The sequence below is a fragment of the Rhineura floridana genome, chromosome 19, assembly GCF_030035675.1.
Source record: "Rhineura floridana isolate rRhiFlo1 chromosome 19, rRhiFlo1.hap2, whole genome shotgun sequence".
In the NCBI taxonomy this organism is placed as follows: Eukaryota; Metazoa; Chordata; class Lepidosauria; order Squamata; family Rhineuridae; genus Rhineura; species Rhineura floridana.
Window position 1 is genome coordinate 22,838,612 of NC_084498.1, and position 24,047 is coordinate 22,862,658.

The 24,047-nt window shown below is 47.4% G+C and overlaps 1 long non-coding RNA gene and 1 pseudogene across 1 annotated transcript in view; one reads left to right on the forward strand and one right to left on the reverse strand.

Moving 5' to 3' along the window:
* The window catches only part of LOC133373234 (uncharacterized), a 43,510-nt gene that overhangs the window by 9,216 nt on the left and 10,247 nt on the right, over positions 1-24,047 (reverse strand). The window lies entirely within an intron of this gene.
* On the forward strand, positions 15,860-15,978 carry LOC133373553 (5S ribosomal RNA; annotated as a pseudogene).

Here is a 24,047-nt window from a genome sequence, read left to right on the forward strand (position 1 = left end):
AAGCTTTGTTAAGATTCTCCTACCCCCTCCCGCCGCCGCCGCCCATTGATCTTATTAGGAGATGTGTGTAAGAGAAAGAAGGGGGGAAGGAGGGAGTGTGTTAGTTGGGCTGCAATCCAATACATGTCTATTCAGAAGTAAGCTCGATGGGGTTCAATAGGGGTTACCCCCAGGTATGTGTGTATTGGATTGGAGCCTTAGTTAGTTTTCCTTTGCCTGCCTGAAAAATCTGTAGATCCCCCCCTCTCAAAGCCTTCCCAAGAACTCCTCTTTCTCAAAGTTTATACGGTTTTTAAAATATACTTTTGCAAGTCCCAATTTTCCCCCTCCCTCACTGAAATCTCTTCAAATGTTGCAATCCCCCCCCAAGAAGCTTAGAATGAGATCAGAGAGTGTGAAGGGGGATTTGTCTAAAAGGCAAGGAGTAGACCTATCTTGAAATGGTTGCAAATTGTTAGTTTTGGGGTTAGTTGACTTTGAGAGGGGAGGGGGTCCTCCAGTTTGGATTTCACGTTTGTCGGCGAAGTAACGAAAGAGGGTGTTGAGCAGCTGGAAAAAATCGCTGCTAAGCTCTCTAGGACGTTATTTTTGCATTAGTTCAAAAGCCTGAGGGGGGCGGGGGGGGGAGGTTTTAGGGAAAGAAAGGTTTAGGGTCTTTTTAAACCATCCTGGCCAGCAAATCTAGGAGAAGAATTTATTAGCTTTCAGGCCCATCAGAGGAATAAACATTGATTTTATTGACCTAATTATAGACCAAATGACCTCTTCCATCGATCAATTAAAATGAACTGGGAGAAGAAAGGATTTTTGCCTTGAAGGAAGGGGTGGGGGAAGAATGATGAAAAGAATGCATATTTCTGAGAAAGGGAAAGGTTTATATATATATATATATATAGCTTCCCCCTCCAACGGTATCTGTTTCCCAAACTGAAATCTAATTGGAGGGGGTGAGGTGTGTGTGGGGGAACTCTTGCAGGCAGGAGATGAGAAAATTGCATTGACATTGAATCTGTTTTGTAAACGCCAAGCAACTCGCTGGTGGATTCAGATCCGGCCGGTCAATTTGGCTAAATGAGCATTAAACAAAGGGGCAGATGCTGACTCCTGGTCTCCCTGTGTTGCATTTCCTACGGTGAAATGCGCTAGGATTGGAGGGGGGGCGGGGAGCAGGAAGTTTCTGAAAAAAATACCATTATTGATACATACAAGGTGCGGTCGCCACTAATGGAGGGTTCTCCAGAACGGCGGGCCAGTTGGCTAGGTGTCTGCTTCTTACATTCTTACAGTAGATAGGAACAGAGCAAGAAGCCTTATACTGAGTCCATCTAGCTCGGTATTGCCTGCACTGACTGGCAGCCACTCCCCAGCATTATAGGCAGGGTCTCCTCCCAGCCCTACCTGGAGATGCCGGGGGTTGAACCTGGGACCTTCTGCATGCAAGGCAGATGCTCTTCCACGGAGCTATGTTGTCCCATCCCCAACATTTACAGGAAACCTACCTTGAGTGAAAGTTCTCTCACTCACTCACTCACATACCCCTCTCTACCTACCTACCTCTGAAAGGAACTCTGTAGCACAAAGATAGGGAACCTGTAGCCCTCCTGATGTTGTTAGGCTGCCATTCCCATCAGCCCTTAACAGGCATGGCCAGTGGGTTAAGGAGGATGGAAATTTTTGGCCCACCAACATCTGGAGGGCCATAGCCCCTCCCCCCCACTTCTGTCTTGAGTGCTCAGAGGGAGGAGGCACTCGGGTGGGAGATGTTTCTAGCTATAAGAGTTCAGTAATCTGAATGAATGAATGAATGTGTACTGCCTTCAAGTCGATTCCGACTTATGGCTATGAATAGGGTTTTCGTGAGGCTGAGGGGCAGTGACTGGGCCAAGGTCACCCAGTGTGCTTCATGGCTATGTGGGGATTTGAACCCTGATCTCCCAGGTCGTAGTCCAACACCTTAATCTGGTGTCCTCCAAATGCTGGTGGCCTACAACTCCTGACTGTGGTGTTGGCTCAATCACACATAACGATCAGGCATGTTAACCAGCCCTGCAGTCTGCTGTCTGAGAAGTAGTCAGTCTACACTGCAACTGGGGGGAGGCTGTATGTTTTAAGGATAAGGCCTGTTTCCTTGTTCCTACTCTTAGATTGGTACTGGTTAAAGTGTTGGACTATAGCTGAGAAGAGTCTCCTTAGAAGCTAACGTTCTCTCCTTTCATGCTGATTGGCTCCTGCGGATGTCTGTTGTTGTGGGAGAAGGCATTACCAAAGATTCTAAACCCAGCAGCAAAAAAAAGGGGGGGGGAGCATTGTTGTGACAAACGTGAAGGAACCCTGCACTTCTGAATTTGCCACTACACTGTTGTTATGTGCCTTCAAGTCGATTACAAGTTATGGCGACCCTATGAATCTGTGACCTCCAAGAGGCTAGACTCCTAGCAGGGTCACCCAAGGCGGAATGGTCAAAGCTGAGACACCAGACTAAGATGCATCCAGACTCAGAGGAAGGCAAACCACCTCTGAATACCTCTTACCATGAAAACCCTATGAACAGAGTATCCAAAATGCCACTAGACTGGTGTATGAAATCAGTTTGCTCTACAGGATAAAAAGTGTGTGTGCTTTGTTGAGCAGGCCGTTTGGGAAACCGGTGGCACGTCCTCCCCCTCCCCACAGGGCTCCAAAGGAACCCTGGACCCCTCAGAGGCGTTTGCTCCTCTGTCATTTAGGACCAGACGGGAACCGTGTAGACCTTTCCGGATTCTCACTCATACAGCTGGCGACAGAAAGTGGTTAGGGGAGCACGCCTCTGGGAGTCTTGTGTATCGAGGGCCGCCGGGGCGCCCTCCAGCGGCCAGAGAAGGAAGTCAAATTCCCGGGGGGGGGGTTAGAAGCAAGGCGAAGGTTCTGTAAGGGGCAAGTGAGAGGGGCAGAGCCCCGCGTTAAGAACCAGGAAAGCCCCTTCGCGCTACCGCTGCTCCTCCTCCTTCTCCTGCGGCGGCGGGCTGCAACATCTGCGCCCACTCGTCTCCCCGGTTCACGCAGCGTTCACCGCTGGCTTCCACCCTCATTCAAGACGCGGGTGCGTGTGTGTGCTTTATGCAGAACATCTGGGAGGGCAGGCAAACTCCACAACAAGGCTTTTTACACCACTTCCTACTTAGCTGGACTTTTATGTGGCTCCTCCGGATTTCAGAGGCTTTGTAGTCTTCCAAGGCTTGTTGGAGCGCTCCTACGTGTTCATCTCTTGGCTAAGCCAACCGCCCGGGACAGTGCAATCGGGGACAGCGACGCTTCTCCGTGTAATGAGCTTCAAATAAAGAACTGAATCATGCACGCACATGTGAAAACTTTGTCAACAGATGTGACGCGCTTCGCTTCCTCTGGACTTTGGAAAGGGTCCGCATACGTTCTGCGGGAGAGCGGGGATCCCAAACACCAGTGGGGGAGGGTCTTTGCTCAGCTCGAGGGCCGTGTAAACTTCTGGGCAACCTTCCGAGGGCCACCATCCAGGGACAGACAGGTCTAGAGGCCAAGTGGATGGAGCAACGAATGTCGATTTTTGCATTGTCTAGTAGGCTAGTTTAAGAATCATTATCAGATCTGGAGAACGCATTGCAGCCAGGCAAAACCACTTGGGGTGCATAAAAGGGCCGGCGAGGGGTGTGGCCTGGAGAGAAGGGGCATGACCTGGTGAGAGTTCCGAGTGCCGAACAGAGAGGCATGGTGGTCCGCAGTCAACCCAGGGCTTGAGATTCGCCACCGATGCTGTATACCCCAAGAAACTCCCCTCCGCGGGATTGATTGCTGGGGAAAGGGGCTTAGGATCGCGCTGGAAGCGCGAATGGGCCAACGGCCCACCAGGTTGCCCTTGGACCACCTCGTCCATAATCGCTGGTTTTCAATGGGGAAACCTGATTTCAATGCGCTAAATGAAAGTCCGTTGCAGGTTCGGGGGGGGGGTCGGTGCAGGAGGAGCAAAGGTTCACAACAGGACAGAAAGTCCAACTCTCATACGTAATGGGGAGGGAAAACATTGCGTTTGAAAATAGGTGACTGAAGTTCCTTTTTATACCGACACCTAGGGATATATATTCTCCTCAAGAAGAGTCACAGGGTAGCTTGAAACACAAAGGCTTCCTGTCCCTTTCTAAATAGTGCTGTCCCCCCACCATCCAGCCTTGTGCACGTGTGTACACTCCAGTCTGTGTCTAGGGAATAAAATACCTGGATCTAGATCAGCCCCCCATTGTCCAAAGGAGCAGGCTCCTTCCTCCATCGCCCTGACCGCAACTTATAAACGATTTAGGGGCCCTGAACCTTTTCCGAACCGAGGACCTGATTCCCTTCTGAGCAACCTTCCGACGGCCGCATGGCAGTGGTGGGCGTGGCCATAGGCAAAAGTGGGTGGAACAACGCGTGTGAATCTGACCTTTGTATGTAATAGGGTCGATTCCGCACGCAGCGCTCTCTTGATGCTTCATCCAGGAAAGCAAGAGAGTCATCATTAAAGTTCAAGGGTATATTGCAGCCAGGCAAAAACTCTCAAGGGCAGTGAGGGGTGTGGCCCGGAATGAGTTCTAAAGGCCAGAGAGAGAAAGGCCTGGAAGCCTGGAAGACACCAGCAAAACAGTCACTGGCCAATCTGACCAGAATGAAACATAAATCCCTTCTCTACCCCAAAGATGAGGATAAATTAAGCTCTGAGCCCAGGGGAAAGCCCCAGAAATATGCTAAAGAGGACAGTGTGGAACCCAAGGTTTTATTTACTAGATCTGGGACCACCTGGGCAGGTCGAAATTAAGAGCAAGATGCAAAACAAACAACACACTTTTAAATCCTGAAATTTTTGGGACAAGGAAGTGTTGAACTTTAGGTAGATCCTCCACAGAGCTGAAACTCTGTTCCCCCTGCTGACTTGCAAAGCAGGGCGAGCAATAATTCCTATGAAACAAGTATATGTTTGCCCATGAAACATCCAGCGTTTCAAGACACTGAGAATGATCTTTGCTTCCAACATTTATTTCCTGTCATTTAATGAAAGTGGGTGTTGGGTGTCTTATTTTTACTTTCTTTAAGTGAAGGGAAATAAAATAGAGAGACAATATTCCTAAAATTAACCCAGAAATCTCCTTTGGAGACTTCAAGAAAAAGGTTGGCCCAGTAAGTTTTTCAGAGCAAGTCTAATGCATGTTTGCTCAGAAGTAAATCTTATTATCTTCAGCTGGGCTTTACTCTCAGATAAGTGTGCATAATCTAATGGCAATATTTGGGGTTGCCTGTCTCAAGGCCTCCTGGACCAGTGATCTCCTTTTAGCCTGATGATGTCAACCCTGGATTATTCCAGTTATTCCTGTTATGAGGCCTGACTTTCTCCTAGTCTGCACCCTGGTTGTCAAAGCATCTGGATTTTTCAGCTGCTGTTGATTGCTTCACCTTGAATTTAATGGGCTCTGCATTAACTTGCATTTACATTTGTTTTTCTAGCTAAGGCACATCAGAGAGCCAGTGTGGTGTAGCGGTTAAGGTGTTAGACTAAGTCCTGGGAGACCAGGGTTCGAATCCCCACACAGCCATGAAGCTCACAGGGTGACCTTGGGCCAGTCACTGCCTCTCAGCCTCAGAGGAAGGCAATGGTAAACCACCTCTGAATACCGCTTGCCATGAAAACTCTATTCATAGGGTCGCCATAAGTTGGGATCGACTTGAATGCAATCCATTTCCATTTTCCATCATAGATCTAGGTGAGGGAAACTGCCCTTTGCTTCTTTTCTCCAGATCCTTGCGGGGAGGGGGTGGGGAATCCTTATTATACTTAACACAACTTCTTTTTCCCCCTTCTTAAGAACATAAAGAGTGCCCTGCTGGATCAAGCCAAAGGCCCATCTAGACCTCTGTTGTGTTCTCACAGTGGCCAACCAAATGCCTCTGGGAAGCCTGCAAGCAGGACCTGAGTGTAAAAGCACCTCTCCCCATCAGCAATTCCCAGCAACTGCCTCCAACAATGGAGGTAGAACAATGGAGGTAGAACAATGGAGGTAGAACAATGGAGGTAGAACAATGGAGGTAGAACATGACCATCCTGGCTAGGAGCCACTGATAGCCTAATCCTCCATAAATAATTTCTTTGCATTATCTGGATTTCACTCCCCACCTCAGTTTCTACTTAGTTCCCCTGAATTCCATTCGAGCTTCTCTTCCTGTCCAAAGCTCTTCACCCAGGAGTTCACTTGGCAGATGCCATTCTAATTCAGAGCAAGGGCTTACAGGACAGAAGTAGTTGCAGATTCCCCATGTTGGAAGTTTTTTTTTTTTAAAAGCTATTTATTTACCTGTTTTGGAATTTATATACTCCACCCTTATTCCAGATTGGAGCACATGATGGCTTACAACACATTGTGCAATGTGAGCCCAGTAACATACAACATACAAGAAAAGCAGGATAAAATCATGCAGGTATTTTTTTTTTTTGGTAAAAAAAAGCAACGCTAAGCCCAAACTCCCAACCACGTTCATTGTAACAGTGAGAAACCAGGGGATTAAAAATATCATATGGGGTGGGATACGAAGAGGGTGGGGGACATCTGAAATATTTCCTGTTGTTTTAGGTACAGCAGTGATGTACAGAATGGTCACAAGTGTTCACGATTGGAGGTGAACAGCATCCTTGGTTTGCTTATAACGTGGTGGAAGTGGATAGATTGTTGATCCTGGTGCTGTCAGTTTGAATCCCAGCTCAGGCCCCACGGAGGGGTTCTGGGTGACCTTAGGGCTCTGGTGAGCCAGGCAAACGTGCTCCACATAGCCTACCTCACAGGATTGTGGTGAGGATATAGTTGGATCCACCCACTGCCCCGGTTTTGCACAGGAAAGAAATACACTAACAGAAATACACTAACAGAAAGAATACACTAACAGTTAATGTGGAGGGCAGGTCCCTGGTACCAAAGCAAGCGATTTAGGATCTTCGGCTTCCTTCCTAAGCCAGAAACCGCCTTTAGAATTCCAGCATCTGGTCCCTGAGTCCCAATCCTATGCATGTTCACTCCCTGTGTGGCTTTGGGAGTTACTCCCAAGTAAAGGGAGATACAATTCCAGTCTTAGGCTGCTTTTGACTTATTTCCAAACCATATTAGTTGGAAATGAAAGGGGGTTGTCATCAACTATGTCCTACTCAGAGTAAGCCCGTTAAAATGAATGGACCTAAGTTAGTCTTGTACCTTCACTTCAGTGGGGCTGCTCTGGGCTAGTGTTGAATACCATCCCAGGTAAGGGTGGGTGTATGTGGGGGGGTGAGATTGGCAAAGTGTTCCCTGGTATCAGGGTGACATCCTCCCAAATATCTACCTTCTTTCAACCCTCTTAAATCCCCATATCCTGGTGTAACCAAGCCTATGCAGGGGCAATTCAAATAATTTCACATTCCATATCCTAATAAATCCAGAATCTCTCCCTTTCCACCCCTGTCTGTCTCTATTTCCCCTGGTGTCTCCTGGTGTCTAACCATAAATGGTTTGCCCCTCGGGGCAGAGACTGTATTTATTGATTGTCTCAATGCATATATGCAACTTAAAAACAGCCCTCTTTAAGCAGAGACTCAGTTGCCCCAGATGAAACTAAGAATGAGTTAAAACCATAACATCAGAATTCATTTAAAATGCCTGATAGGAAAATAACCACAACCACAACCATAACCACCACAACAACAATAACAATATTTTTAAAGTCTTCAGTAGATGCTGGAAGTTCAACAGGGAGAGGGCCTGTCTGACCTCAGGAAGAAGGGAGTTTCATAAAATTGGGCCCCCAGTACTGCAGGGACAGCTTCTGCCAGATACCAGCCCTGCATCTGAACTTTGGGGCACCACTAACAGTGATTTATAAAGCACCTTGTACACTAGTGAAGTAGTAGGAGTGATAATACCTAAGTACACTTAGTTGAAAGGAAGTTCCATTGAAACCCACTGGGGCTCTCTGTCCAAAGGCACGCATTTTAGGATTGCTGCTATAAGCGCTGGAGCTTAAGATGTGCATGGGATCCTATGCAGGGGTGCATGAAAATCCTATTAGAGACAGCCCGACGAGAAACACGTCCCAAGGGTGGGGTCGTCCTCCCCACTCTTTTGATCCGCTCAGCCAAATTAAGGTGAAGGGAGGGGAAGAAGAGGGTGCTTAAAGTAAAGGGGCACCTGAACAGCCGCGTCCCTTGAAGGAAACATTATTTACACCTGCAATGCAAAATAATAATAATAATAAAAGGAAAGAAAATGACTGTATTTCGGTTCCAATTGGCTTAACTGTAAATCGTTTCCTTATGGCCCAAACCCGGGGGATCATCTGGGTTTAATAAATGTTCCCAACACCCCTCCTGAAAAATAAAATAAAATAAAATCCGAAGGCAGGAATCGCGTCTGCCTGTCGCTTGGAACCTTACCGGGGCGGTAATTACCGCAGGCAGCCTAATGGCCTGCGACGTGCTCGGGGTCCGGAGAGGGGTGGTGGAAAAGGGGGCTTCCCATTAAGAGGGTCCTTCGCAGTGATTTCCCTTGGCTGAGAGAGAGAAAGAGACGAGGAGCGCAGGGCCAAAACGCAAACCGCATCTCCCGCTCCTTCTAGCGAAATTAAAAGGCGTTTGGGCAAATTGAATTACCGGGCACGGGAGGGGGGACTTTCAATTCTGCAGGGCTGCCGGCTTTATGCCGGCTTTATGCTTTCCACCTCTGACTTTCTGGGATGAACTAAGTCGAAAGAAAGAAAGAAAGAAAGAAAGAAAGAAAGAAAGAAAGAAAGAAAGAAAGAAAGAAAGAAAGAAAAATGCTGATGATGGGGGCAACAACAAGAGAGGCGTCACTGCTTCTTTCCACAAGAAGTAAATTTAAAACAAAATAAAAACAACCTGAATTGGGGTGGCGGAAGTTGACTAGCTTCAGGAGGAGAGAGAGGCTTTTGTAACCCAAGAGTGCCTTCGAAGGAACTGTCCCCGAAGTGCCCTTGAAATCAGAGGGATTTATTTTCGGTTTTCGGGGAAACTTCTTCAGGTGGGATGGACCTGTCTGACTCTGCGTTCGGAAAGCAACTTACTTTCAAATGTCTCTCCCCCCGCCCCCGCCCCCGCCCCCGCATGCCCCAAACTGGGGTGTAATAGATTGCTTTGAAGGAAAGCACCTCGACTTAATACCTGAAGAGATCGGGAGGGCAAATGCACGCCATTTCTACAAAATCCAAAATATAGAATTCAGGGCTGGGATTCTTATTCTTTTCTTCTGAAACAAAATTAAATAAAATGTGCTTCGAGGTTGTGAGTCCAGACCACAGAGACAATGTTTAAAAGAGAGAGAATGTAATAACCCCATTAAAAAATGGAGGAATTCACCGGGAAACGTGTCTTGCGGAATCTCTCTCTCTACACATAGACGCAGACTTTGCACTAAGATTTTCCGATGGATTTGTGGTGCCCAGTGACTCTTGCTAAGAGTGTGTCTTCAGTGACACAGATAAGTCTGACCTGGCCTTAGTATCTAAAGCTTACACACTATCTTGCCTTTAAGTCTGGAGAAGTCCCCCACTGACTTATTTCATGGGTGTTATGCGTTTTATATCGTGGGTGCTTTTGAAATCGTTTTATTGAGAATGTCAGGGACGCAAAAAGTGCGAAATGGAGAAACATCAACGAGAAACAGAGTGAATGTGTAGAGAGTGTGTGCGGGTGCATGCATGGGCTTAATGCATGCGGGGACTTCACTCAGAAAAGAAGGCAGAAATGTACTCCTGATTGCAATATTCTTCTTCAGGGGGTGCCGAGGGAGGGTGCTGCTGCTGGGCGGGGGCACGGCCAGAGAATAGCAGTTCAGGACCTTTGACTTGCCATCCTCAGGGAGGACAAGGGAGTCTGCGGGACTGTGACTAGGCTTACAAGGACCCTGCTCGATGGTGAGGGGTGATGGGGCCAGATTTGCCTTTTCCTTGTCTCTGTTCGCTGTGCAAAATCTGGTCGACCCCCCTGCCGCACTTTCCCTGGGAGAGAGCGCCACTGAATTCAGCGGGACTTTACTCCCAGTACATCTATACCGAGGTTTGGGCTGTGCGGTCGGCGTTGCTCCGAAGATGGTCAAGACGGCGATTGCAAAGCCAGAGGCTACGGGCTGAAGAGTAGGATCCAACCCACGCCACGCCACCCCCGGTGTGTGTGGTTGCTCCTCGGCGCACCGACTTCCAGCGCTGAGAACTCTGTTTGCGTCGTGACAGGCAGGCCGCCATCTCACAATTTACTTCTCCCTTCCAGCCTCCAGCAGGGGTGTGCGTGTGTGTGTGTGGAGCGGGGGAAGAAGACAGGAGAGAGCATTTATTTCTGCTCTTCAGGGCTTTTCTTGTTATTATTCGTGTTGTTCTTACAGAAAACGTGTCCAGAACGCGGCTGGTTTACACCGCCCCCGGTTCGGCGTCTTGGCTCCGAATTCAAAGGCGCTGGGGATCCCTGAGTCATTGGGGCCTCAGGGTCGCAGTCAGCAAGGAACAGAAGCCGGAGGGGAGAATATCACTGGAAGAAAACTATTCTCCATTCCAGAGATAAAGATTGATCTCTTCATCTAATTGTGGGAATTTAACTCTCCTCTGTGTGTGTGTGTGTGTGTGTTTCAGAGGGAGCTTCCCACACACAAACCCAGGCACTTTTTCTGTGGAAGCAGGGGGCCAATATGTGCAAGAAGAAACGGGGTAGACTTTTGTCCACACTTACTTGGAACTAAACCCATTTGAATATAGCGGGGCTGCGCGTCAGGCGCTCCCTCGTTCGCTCGCCAGCTTTTCTAATAATTTTAGCTTTCTTCCCTCACAAAGCTTAATCTGGCTTTGTTTCCAGACATCTGTTTTAGGAAACTTTTCCTTTTCCCCACCCCACCTCCCAGTCATGTAATTCGAATTAATACCCTGGCTCATTATACTACTACTACTACTACTACTACTACTACTAGTAGTAGTAGTAGTAGTAGTCGTCGTCATCATCATCATCATCATCATCATCATCTGTCCACTAGTGCAAGCGTTGCCACAAAGACGGGCAAACGTAATAAGATAGGCTTTAAATCAGGAATCTGAGGTACCGGACAAACCCCCCCCTTGACTTACTGATGCAGTCCCTTAATAAAATGCATATTAACAGTGTAGTGTGCGTATTTTGAGCGACCCCGCCTTCATTCGGGGCCCTGAGTCTTTAATCTATAGATATACATATAAACGCTTGAAAAAGACACTCCTTGGTGACTCTGAAAGTGCAATGCTTAACTAAAGACGATTCCGCACCCCGCGTTTTATGTCTCCCGGGTGCTAGAGGTTCCATTGTCCGTAGCTAGAGAAAACGGTAGATCTTGGGACTCCACATTGCAGGAGTGCTTTGAAAACATATACACTTTAAAAGACTGGCTTTTAAAAAGAAAAGAAAAGAAAACCCGGGAAGGGGTGGCTGGGCATGAACAATTAACTCTTCGTGATGCTAATAAGGGCTCCCTGGTTTCCAAGGTGCGCAGACAGGCAAAGGTTCAGCTTCGCGTCCTTGGGGGGCGGGGGGGGGGCTCGTAAGTAAAACGATGCTAGAGCACAACGGGAGAGAAGGCGACCGCGAACAGTATTCCTTTCTGGGCCAGGCCCTTCCCATTTTGGCTGGCAAGGCAGATCCCTGCTGTTTTAGAGGCGATAGACCCAGCTGGACCCCGGCGAAGAGAGAGGGAAACACTCTGCGGAAAAGGGTGCAGAGGGAGAAATATAAGGAAGCGGGGAAGCGGCAGGCTTCTGGGTTCCCCCCCCCTAAAGTGATGTTCCTCCAACCTGGATGAAACTGACCACATCGTGGGGAGCCCAAACTGTAATTGATAAGGTTGGGCCAGGCGGCGTTCCATCAAAGGCTGATCACAGGCCTCAAACCACGGAGCCGGCGCTGGCTCCCGGATCGCTTCTCCACTCTTCACAATTAGGGAGATGTCTACCCAGCCCCCGCGACACATTAATTTAATGTGTCTTTGGCAAAGGAAATAACTTGGCTCAAGCGGCAGCGGAGAATTGACATCCATCCATCTCTCTTTTTCAACCCCCCTCCCCCCCTCCCAGCTCATGCTTTTTGTCTCTTTAATTGAAACCCAATAAGGTAATGGATATCGGGCTCAAATTGAGAAAACGTGTCTTCGGCTACAAGGGGAGCGTTAGTTCAGCAGATCTGGAGGGCTCCATTCTGAGCCTGCCTGTCATTCGCCGCCCCCAGCTCCTCTACTGACATCAAGCCCCTTCCTCTCTCCAGTCTGACCAACCCCCCCTTCATATTTTCATTACCCTGCAGCTACACATGTCTCCTCTCCTCCGCTTCCCCACACTTCAGATTATATCCCCCATCCCACAGCAAGTTCGGAGGTATCCCTTCACTGTTCAGCAGTTGCTACCGAACTAGCGCTCTTCAAAACACCAGAGAGGGCTGACAGCTCCTCTAAGCCCACGATCAAATGCCCCTTTTGTTCGGCTCCTCCAGGTGAAGATGGAAGAGGAGTGGGCAGACAGACTGCCTGGTCCGGCTCCTGGTTGCAATGTTCTTCTTGGGCAGGGGGTTCCAAGGGGAGGGGGCAGGGGCACAGCTAGAAAATAGCATTTCAGAACCTTTGACTTGCCATCAATTCAGGGGAGGGCAAGGGAGTCTACGGAACTGTGACTACATTTACAAGAACCCTTGCCCGATGGCGAGGGATGATAAACTGCATTTGCCTTTTCCTTGTCTCTGTTCGCTGTACAAAATCTGGTTGACCCTGTTGCACTGGGTCTGCAGGAACGTGCGTTTGTAGTAGGAACGGGCGGCTGAGGCCAGCCGCCTTTTACTTCTGGATCCTTAAACCCTTAGCTGGAAAGGAAGCCCGGCGGAGATCGGTGGGATTTTCGCCAAACCAAATATTTTAGGATCGGAGGTTCATCTTGAGGATGGCTCAGATTTGCTCTTCTGGGCTGTGTGTGTGTGTGTGTGTGTGCTTGCGGGCGTGTGTAAGTTTGAGTTTTTTTTTTTTTTTTTTTTTAAGGAAGAGGTTCTGGTGTCAAAGAGGAGGGCAACATTCACTGCCAGGTACACAAAGGACCCGTTTCTGAGATTAAATTGCACAAAAGCCGTGTCTTTCAAGAACACTAGCAGAGAGAGAGAGAGAGAGAGAGAGAGAGATTTGTTTGTTTGTTTGTTCGTTCGTTGAAGCTGTCTCTTGCCTTTCCACCAAATGGTGGCCCAGGCGGTTAACAAACAAAAAAGCACAATAAATAAATATATAACACACAGACAGAGAGAACTGGACACAGTTCATTGTGATGCATAGATAGACAGCGATAGGAGAGATAGTATCACTGGCCTTCTAATAAAATGAATTGTTGGGATACTGTATGGCCTGAGAACTCCTGAGGCTACCGCTGTCTGATGTCAACCAGGGATGGACTGGCTCAATCCACCACTGGGATTCATCCCTGTAACAGGAGAATATAAATTTGGGGTTGTATCCCCTTAAGATCCACTGAAATCTCTGGACTTCAGTTAGTCAAGACTAACTTTAGTCTATTGGTTTCAATAGGACTGCTCCGGGTATGACTTAGGCACAAAACCATGTTCTTTTCTCTAGATCTTCAGAGAAGCTCAGCTGTTTATATTGGTCCAAGGCTAACTTCAGTCCACTGATTTCAGCGGGTCTGCTTTCAATGTGGCTTAGTGGGACACAACTCAATGCACATGCTTTTAAAAGAAAAACATCCACCACCACCCCAAAAAAGATTAAAAGGGGTGGTAAAAAGAAAACGGATCCGTTCCTATGATGTACATGCCTAGTACCTATCCCTTTAGTTATATTGAGGCTGCGTTTGAGGTCCTGTGCGCCCTTATAGAGGAGTAACCCCCACTGAACTCGATAGAATTTACTTCTGAGTACACATATATAACATTCTGTGCTGTGACTGGGGCAGAAACAGGGGTGAAGAATCGTCCATTATATGTGGTCTAACCTCTCACCTCTCTCACCCCCCTCCTTCCAAATGGAGCCCTGGCCTGTAAGAAATCCTGATTTGTTTTTGTTTGGGGATTATTATTACTTTTTAAAAACCGTTTCCCACGTTTATCGACCACAAACCTCCACATTAAGATTTCAATGAACCTTTTATAAGATGCTTGCAAGAGGTTACTGGGGAATGGGAAATTCCCCCTCCCCCCATTAGACTTATTCCTGATGGGTTTTATGAATGGGAAAGTGGGATCATTAATTTCAATGCAATGAGATTGCATTCCCTGGCATGAGTTTACTTGGCAATCCATCTCACTAGATCTTCGCTTCTGACTTCACTAACATTTATGATTCAAGGGTTTTTAAAAATGTGTTTAGGAATCGGGGTATAAATGGGCTTAAATCCAGCCACTCTAACAAACTAGATGGTTGATCGGGGTCTCTTACCTTGTTGCAGGCGCCGCTCACCGCACGATCCCCTAGCAATTTACTCCAAAGAACTCCTATTTGAAGTTTACAGGGTGACCTGGGGCTTATGTTTTGCAGTTCCCCCAAAAACGCCAAGGACCCCGAGCTAGCCAAAGTTCGGGATTTTATAGAGCGATCCTATGCAAGGACTCCAGTGAAGCCGCTGAGTCCCAAGTTAAGTGTGTGCGCTCAGGATCACAGACTCGTCTGGTCGACTTCAAGAGGAAGAGCCCAAACACGTGGCTCGCATCTCTCCCGTTGACATTAACGTGACTTTAAATGGCTTAACGTTGGGTAAGATCGTTCACCAAGGAAATATCCAAACGAACTGATTGGTGAGGGCGCGGGGGGGAGGGTCGGGCGGGGAGGCACACCTTGAAAACACCAATAAGCATCCAAATTAAGCAGCAGTCAACATTAGCTCAACTGCCCGGGCAGAAAGCCATAGAGTCTAGAAAACGGTTACGAAGTTGTCCAATACCAAATCTAATAATCAATGCAAGGGGAATGATTACAAGGAAGAACTAAGAATTTACGTTAATCCAGATGTTTTTATTGGCACAGGCTGCGTTTGGGGCAGAGGGGAGGGAGAGAGGAAGCGACAGATCCACATGGATTATATGTGTAGCGTTCGATGGTTTATGGGGTTTCTAAAGCGACTGGCGCCATTGCCGGGTCTATAGTCTAAAAATAATGCATTCTCCCAGCTAGGCAACTTCGAAAATTGACACGCGCGCGCGCACCCGCACAGAGAAAATATTCTGACTCTTGCACTAAATTGTCGTGATCAATAATTCAGAGACTATGTCAAAGGACACGTAAGCGTAAGTTACAGGAAAGGGGATCGTTTTTTAATACAAATATGCGCTCGCTCGCACGCAGGTGTTTTCTTCTTGGTAGAGAAACAAGCAGGTCATAATCAAAAAGAGGCTCTGGATGTGCAAACAGAGGAAGCAACCGACCAGAGTTTCTGGCTCTTAAAACGCCAAACATAAGGACATGCTAACATTGCCAAAAGCCCTGCTGGAGCAAATCCAAGATCCATCGAGCCCATGATCCTGTTTCCAACACGGCTCAGCCAGATGCCTCCTGGAAGCCCTTGTTCGTCGCCAGTGCCAGAGACAATTCAGATCCCTAGACATGGAGACTCAGTTTAGCTCTGATGTCTAAGAGGAACTGATCACCCTTGCCTGAGCTCTCCGGGATGAGTGTGGCTAATCCTTTAGGGGAGGGACGGGGAAGCTGTGGCCCTTCATCTCTGCATGGACTAAAACTCCTTCATCGCCCGTCATTGGCCATGCTTGCTGGGGATGACTGGAGTTGGAGTCCAACAACTTGGATTCTTCAGGGCCACAGGGTCCCTGTCACTCCTTTAAGGACATGGGGACATTCTATTATAAGCGTATACAACCCGGGACACGCCCGGTCACGTCTGATCTCGGAAGCTAAGCAGAGTCAGGCCTGGTTAGTACTTGGATGGGAGACCTCCTGGGAATACCGGGTGCCGTAGGCTAAGAGGAAGACAATGGCAAACCACCTCTGAAGACCTCTTACCATGAAAACCCCATAGATATAGACAAAAAAGATTCATAGGGTCGCCATAAGTTGTAATGGACTTGAAGAAATATAAGAACAACAAAACTCCTCAAAACGGGAAAGAGTGAACAGAGGGATGTGGGGGGGGGTGTTGAATCACAGAGAGAGGGGAGATGGGGGGGATCCGTCAGAGAGATGATACACTTGTCACAATTTAAGGTGGAATCTCTGGACAACATCCATGGGGGAAATTCTCCTGTCTACACCCCTTTGTAGAGACCACTTAGGAGAACTTTAGCCTCCCCCCCCCCATTGCAGTAGGGCTTGCAATAGGTTGGTCCTAAGGGATGACAACAACTGAAGACAATTCAGGAATGTCAAGCATAGGTTCCTTGTCAACCTCATCTAGAAGGAAAGGAATGGGTCATGCATCTGAAGTTACCCCGATGGGGCTTGCTCAGGAGAGCTTTTTGCTAAGACAGTTTTGGGATTCTGGGGAAATTCTCAGTAAAATGCTACACAGCCCTAATAGGCCTTCAGTGACTCATCCAGCCCAGCCAATCTGTTTCTTCTGTCTTTGAAGTTCATTATCTTGGTCTGGACAGCCAGTGTGGTGTAGTGGTTAAGGTGTTAGACTATGACCTGGGAGACCAGGGTTCAAATCCCCACCCAGCCATGAAGCTCACTGGGTGACCTTCGGCCAGTCCTGCCTCTCAGCTCGGAGGGAGGCAATGGTAAACCACCTCTGAATACCGCTTGCCATGAAAACCCTGTTCAGGATTGACTTGAAGGCAGGCCATTTCCATTTTCCATCTTGGTCTCTCCCTGAGTCAGAGACCTCTTTTGGAGAAAAGAACCTGCAAGCCTATGTGTGTGTGTGGGGTGGGTGGGTTTCCACCTCCTAATATATCTACATGTAGGTATATATGTAAATTAAAGGCTAAAGTATATTCATTATAATGGGTTTACTCTGAGTAGGACTAACATTGGATATACAATGGAAAGTTCCTAGATTTAGTTCTAAGCCTCACACCCATTCCTTTCCCTTCCAGATTTAGATATGAAATTACTATCAGTTCCTCATTTGGATAAACAAAAGACCCATTGCCTAACTTTCCAAACTCACTGGGCTGTTGTGCAGATTAAGGGTGGGGGCTGACATATATTGTTGCTCTGAGCTCCTTGCAGGAAAGGCAGAGGAAAATGTACAGGAGGGAGGCCTAGCTGGCTGCCTACATCTGCTATCTGCCAAGGCTCACCTCCAAATAGCTCCTCTTACGGCCTGCTCCAAGGCCAAGGAACAGCACCTGTTGTCACCAGCAGAATCCATTAAAAAAAATGTGACTTGGAAAAGGGCCAGTTTATTCCAGACATCTACAGTTCATGTGTCTTTTATTGTGTGAGAGCTTAGGAGATCACTAAAATGTGATCCCCATTTCAGATTGTCCTACCCCCACCTTCAATCTCAAATACGTGGCAAGGCCGTCAGCTGTAGTTATTGAACACTCAGCATACATATCCAGGAGAAATTCAGTTGTCTGTGGCACTTATATTAGACCATATTTACATAGCACTCTGGAGCATTCAGAGCACTCCACATTATCTCAGTAATTTGTGCCACAACCCTGTCATATTAGCAGTATTATCCACACACTGCCCATGTGAAAGAGGGGAATGTGAAAAGAACTCATGGTGAACCCATTTAAAGAGAGCTTAGACCCTAGCAACTAGCGCATTAGCTCTCATTCCCCACCCCCATAGCAAGGAAAAAATGCTTTTTCCACATGCCCAGAAGCACTTCCTCTTGTGGTTTTGCTGAGGTCACGCTTCCAAAAGGGAGAGAGCAAACTGGAAACCAGGAGTGCCTTGATGCTAAAATTAAACCCTTCCAATAGTTTAGCCAGTGTGACATAGTGGTTAAAGTGTTGGACTATGACCTGGGAGACCAGGGTTTGAATCCCCACACAGCCATGAAGCTCACTGGGTGACCTTGGGCCAGTCACTGCCTCTCAGCGTCAGAGGAAGGCAATGGTAAAAAAAATGTAAATGTACTGCCTTCAAGTCGATTCCGACTTATGGCGACCCTACAAATAGGGTTTTCATGAGGCTGAGAGGCAGTGACTGGCTCAAGATCACCCAGTGAGCTTCATGGCTATGTGGGATTCGAACCCTGGTCTCCCAGGTCATAGTCCAAAACCTTAACCACTACACCTTAACCACTATGCCTCTGAATACCGCTTAACAGAAAAACCCTATTCATAGAGTCACCATAAGTTGGGATCAACTTGAAGGCAGTTCATTAAATTAATAGTTTAATTAATTGTTCATAGGAAAACTACAGCATGAAACAGCTAAATTAAAATTCATCAAGAAGTTCAATGCCATCACTTGTGGTTTAAATCAAGACATAGGATTTTATCACCAATGCTGATATATCTTTCATGGTACCTATGACTGTTTCTTAGGAATGGCTCCCTATGCCATTATAGGTCTAAATTTAATCATCTCAGCAATGCTGAGTAAGTTGTTAACAATCTGCTATTGTAAAAGGTGTGCCTGTTTTGACATACATTTAGGCTGCAATCCAATGTATGTCAACTCCAAAGAAGGCTCCATTGGTTTCAATGGGACTTACTCCCAGGTAAGTGTTTATTGGATTGTAGCTTATAGCTATAATATCATTGACTGCATTATTATTATTATTATTATTATTATTATTATTGCTGCTGCTGCTGCTATTACTATTACTACTACTACTACATCTCACTCCTATTCAACCCCCACCTTACAACCTTCTCCTTTATAAACCTGCCAACTAAGATTTTGCTTTATACTTTTCACAAAGTGGGCTTGTGTCCATGAAAGCTTATGCCATAATAAATTGGATAGTCTTTAAGGTGCCACAAGACTCTGTGTGTTTTTGTTTATTTTTTGCTACAAGAGATTAACACAGCTACCCCTCTAGAAACATTGCTAGGAAGTTATATATAGGGGCTCTCACCAGGTTAAATAAATCCCTGCCAGTTAGTAATATGAGTTAGTTTTTAGCTGATTGGTGGAGTAACTGATTGAAGAGCCTGTGTGGTGTGGTGATTAATGCATTGGAATGGAACCAAATCACAACCCCATTCAGCCATAAAGTTCACTGGGTGACCTTGGGCCACTCGCTATTTCTCAGCACAACCTACATCAAAGGAGAGTTGTGAAGATAAAGGGGAAGGAGAGAAAGAGAGGATATCATGCCAGTCACTTTGACTTCCTTGGGAGGCACATAATTGTAATACGTGGTTTATTTATTTATTTATTGCACTTGTATACCGCCCCATAGCGGAAGCTCTCTGGGCAGTTAACAGCAATCAAAAACATTAAAACAAATATACAATTTAAAACACATATTTTAAAATTTAAAACAATATAAAAACAATTTAAAACATATACTAAAATGCCTGGGAGAAGAGGAAAGTCTTGACCCGCGCCAAAAAGATAACAGTGTTGGCGCCAGGCAATGAATGAGCAAAGAGGAAAGCAGTCATATTTGGAAAGGGTTGTACAGTGGTACAGAACATGTTTGGCATGTGAAAGGTCCCAAGTTCAATGTCCAGGTTAGACTGGAAAAGACTCCTCTGCCACAGCTTCGTCTGCACCATACATTTAAAGCAGTGTCATACCACTTTAAACAACATGGCTTCTTCAATGTCCTGGGAAATATAGTTGTTGATGGCTTTGAGAGTAGTTAGGAGACCCCTATTCCCCTCACAGAGCTACAGTTCCCAGAGTTCCATGGGAAAAAGGATTGACAGTTAAACCACTCTTGAGAAGTACCGGACTACAGTTCGCAGGAGTCTTTGGGAGGAAGCCAGGGCTGCTTCAAGTGGTATGACACTGCTTTAAAAATACAGTGGAGACAATACTAAGCCTGAAGGACTGAACGTCTAACTCCATATATGGACATAGGAAGCTGCCTTAAACTGAGTCAGATCTTTGGTCCATCTTGTCCACACTGGCTGTTGGCAGCTCTCCAGGGTTTCATATACTGGGCGGTCTCCCAGCCCCAACTGGAGATGTTGGACATTCTGCCTGGTCCCTTCTGCATGCAAAGCAGATGCTCTGTACTGTGTCATAGCTCTCTCTCCCCCCCCCCCCAGGAACCACAAGGCTTCCTATGTCGAAGGAGGGGAAGCGGGTGCATGCATATAAGAACATAAGAAGAGCTGCTGGATCAGGCCAATGGCCCATCTAGTCTGGTGTCCTGTTCTCAGGGAGGCCAGCCAGATACCCCTATGGGAAGCACACAAGTAGGACCAGAATACAAGTGCACTTTCTCCTTCTGGGTTTCCAGCAGCTGGCATTCAGGTGCATACTGCCTCCGACTGCGAGGTCAGAGCAATGCAGTCATGGCCAATAGCCACGGATCGCCTGATCCTCCACGAATTTGTCTAATCCTCTTTTAAAGCCATCCAAGCTGGTGGCCATCACTGCCTCTGGTGGGAGCAAATTCCAGTTTCACTATGTGCTGCTCATTAAAATAAAATAAAAAATTAGAAGGAATGCCACTGGCATGATAGTGCCTCCTCTGTGTACAGGCGGGGTTTTTTTTTTACACCTTTTTACAATAGAAACACACACACTAACACCTACTGACTGATTCACCGGGACCGCTTTCTTAAGTTGCACAAACGGTGTGATTCGGCAGGTCCAACGGATGAGTGGACTTTGGAAGGTTGTCACTTGCAGTCGCTTTGAAGCTGGTCATTTGCAGGCCAGTCTGAGCAAGGCGACCCGTTCTCCACCTTGCCAAAGGAAACTTCTAAGGAATGAGGCCACGCGGCCGGATTCCCCAGGAGATGGGCTGGTGCCACGACCTACCTACCTACCTTTTAGAGCTAGAGCGAAAGAGGGCTGGGCTCGCGGAGACGACTGTGTTGCACTCCTGGGATCTCCCATTCCCACGAGGCGTAAAAGTTTCTGCAGTCCGAGAGCTGATTGACTAACTGCCCCGCCCCACCCCCACGCAGGACCCTTCCTTAATGAGCAGCAGAACGCCTTCCAGAGCCATTGTATCAACATGGACAGGTCGTCAGTAACGCCTCCCAGTCTGTCCGCCCTCCAATACGGGAGCGTGGGGGTGAAAGTTTAAGTGGGTGATAGCCCGGTCGCCGGACCTCACGCACACGGCTCGCGGGATATTTACGGCGAGGACCCGCAAGGTAACTTCTCCTCCCCACCACCAGTGGACTGAAGAGAAATACTGCCTGCTTTTGGGGGTGGAGGATGTATTAAGCTCGAAACCACCTGTGCAGAGAGCGATCGCTAATCTAAGATGGGCCAAAGGCTTAACTTGATATAAACCTTCCTAATAAAAGCCTCCCCAAAGGTTTATTTATTTATTTATATTTATATTCATTTATTTAAATCCCTTTTCCTTAAGGTGGGTTACAAGGATAAATATACCAGTCCAAAACAAGTAAAAAAAAGTTACAACCATAAAGATGATTAAAACCAGCTATATAAACCCTCTTAAAAGCAATTCCATATAGAAAAGCGTTTAAAAACAGTTAAAAATATAGTTCCAGTACAAATGCAGACGAGGATAAAGGTCTCCACTTAAAAGGCTTGTTGAAAGAGGGCGTTCTATTTTTAAAGGAAGGAATGGCACGTCTGGAATTGGTGTCTCTCCAATGCAGCGTTTCTAAGTACTCCTATTTTAAAATAGCGTACTTAGCTAAAAACCCATGCCTCTGGAAGTCGTTGCTGGTTCTTATCTCATTTTAGGCGGTTCCCCTGCAATAGGAGGATAATAGAGACCTACTTCCTAGGGTTGTTGCTGTTGTAAGGCTGACAACGGAATAAAGCAGGTGATGCCTTTTAAGCAGTTGAAAGCCCGATATGAATGCCAGCAAATCATGACTGTGACCGACACCAATGGCCCGGTGAGACCCACGTCCGAAGGAAACAAGTGGAGAGCCAGTGAGGTGTAGTAGTTAGAGGAAGAATAGCTAACGGAGTGCCCTCCAGACATAGTTGGGCTCCAATACTCATCAGCCTCACCTAGCACAGCCAAATGGTCAGGGATGAAGAGAGTTGTCCAGCAACATCTGCAAGGAGTTAGAGGAACTGAGGAACCGCACGTTCACATCCCCACTCAGGTATGAAGCTCACTGGGTCACTTTGGGCTAGCCTAGCCTACCTCAGAGGGTTGTTGTGAGGATGAGGAGGTAACCATGTGTGCCGCCTTGAGCTCCCCGGAGGAAAGGCGGGATATAAATAAACAAATCACCAACCACTTAGAGGCATTTCAAGCGCCATAACACAACAAACCTAATTCTACATTGCCAACGGAAACCACGAGTGATCGCCAATGAAATGAATGAATGAATGAGAGAAGGAAAGAGGACAGTGCATCCTGGAGTGTAAACACGTGTGTTTGTCAGTTCATCCTGTACAATTTGAGGACTACTTTTTTTAAAAAGGCAGCCTAGATTATATGCATTTCAAGTTTTCAAAACGATTGTCCTAGTTTGATTGACCTGGAATTAATCGAAGCTAGACCTGGACTGCCGAGTCTTAAGAGTCAGCTCCGGGGCTCACTGGGTGACCCTGGGAAAATCTCTCTCTCTCTCTCTCTCTCTCTCTCTCTCTCTCTCCCCCCCTTGGCCTGACCCTATTTTCCACTGTTGCTGAGATGATAAAACTTGAACCCCCACAGAAAGCTGGTTAAAGACCCGCCTTTGAAACCCTCCTAATCTGGAGAAAGGGGCACACCTTTCGACTGAGCCCATGTTCAGTTGAACCCAACTGACCATGCACGTCTGCATGGAGGTGAACACCGGCCTGCCCCCAAATCCGAGAGGACACCTCATAGACAACAGGAACATAGGGCCATTCGTCCATCTGATTCAGTATTGTCAAAACTGAGCGGCAGCGGGTCTCGATTAGGGATAGGAACGGTTCAGGCCCGGACAACGTTCCCATCAGCACCTGAAGATGCCATTGGAGGATTGATCCTGGGACCTTCTGCATGCAAAGTAGATGCTGTACCACTGAGTTAGGGCCCTTCCTTAAGTGCCTGACCTTCCACTAGTCCTGAGAAAAGCAGGCCCTCTTTCACAGAAGGAGGAGGGGAGCAGCATCTTAACCCTACTGGTGCCCCAATAAGATGGGCCGAATAGAAACGGTCTTACCAGCTTAGGGGGCGGGGGGGGCACAAGGTAGGTTCGATGATGCTGGAGGTATGCAGCAGGATCGCCTCCAAGCAGATAGCTTTGTCGCCAGCTCAGCCATCCTATCCCGCCCCCACCCTGGCCCTTGAGTTAAAAGACTGAGCTCTGTTCCCTCTATCTCTCCCCCCCCCACACACACACACACCCCTCTCAGCCACTTTTGTTAGAGACCGAGAGAAAAGGCTTTAGTCGCCTCCTTGAAGAGGCGAGATGGACCTTATCGGGGCTGGTTAGAGACTCCAAAGAAAGCAAAGGGAAATTCGGCATTATCTCCCTTCCTCCCCTCCCCCTTCTTGTCTCCTTATCCTTCGTTAGATGTGTTGATCTAGTTCCTCCGCAAGACTCCCGCCGTCCAGCAAAAGGGCCAACATGTAACATCAAGCCTTGGCCAATATTTAACTAAGATGGCCGGCCATGGGGCTTTGGGGTTTGCTTGCAAATTAATCATCCAGCGCGCAGTCGGCGCCAGTGTAGATTTATCACACGCAGGAGGGTGGGGGTGGAACGAGGCTGGCGAGGAGACACAAAGAGCGTTCGCACCTTCCCGCTTTTGATCCTAGATTAGGGCAGCCTCCCTTCAGAATACGAGTCTCCAGGGGGCTTAGTGTGGGAGGTCACTCAGAACTGGCGGAAGTTTGCACACCATTAGCAAGGGGCTCAGAGTTGCAGGTATTAATCCGTAAACATTTCGGAGTTTGAACTACAGGGGCGCGGAGGGCAAGAGATTGTGTGTGCGTGCGTGCGTGCATACGTGTGTGTAAAATTGTAGAAGGACCTGTTGGTATACCTAAAGACATTCTCTCTCCCTCCTTCCTTTTTTTCTTTC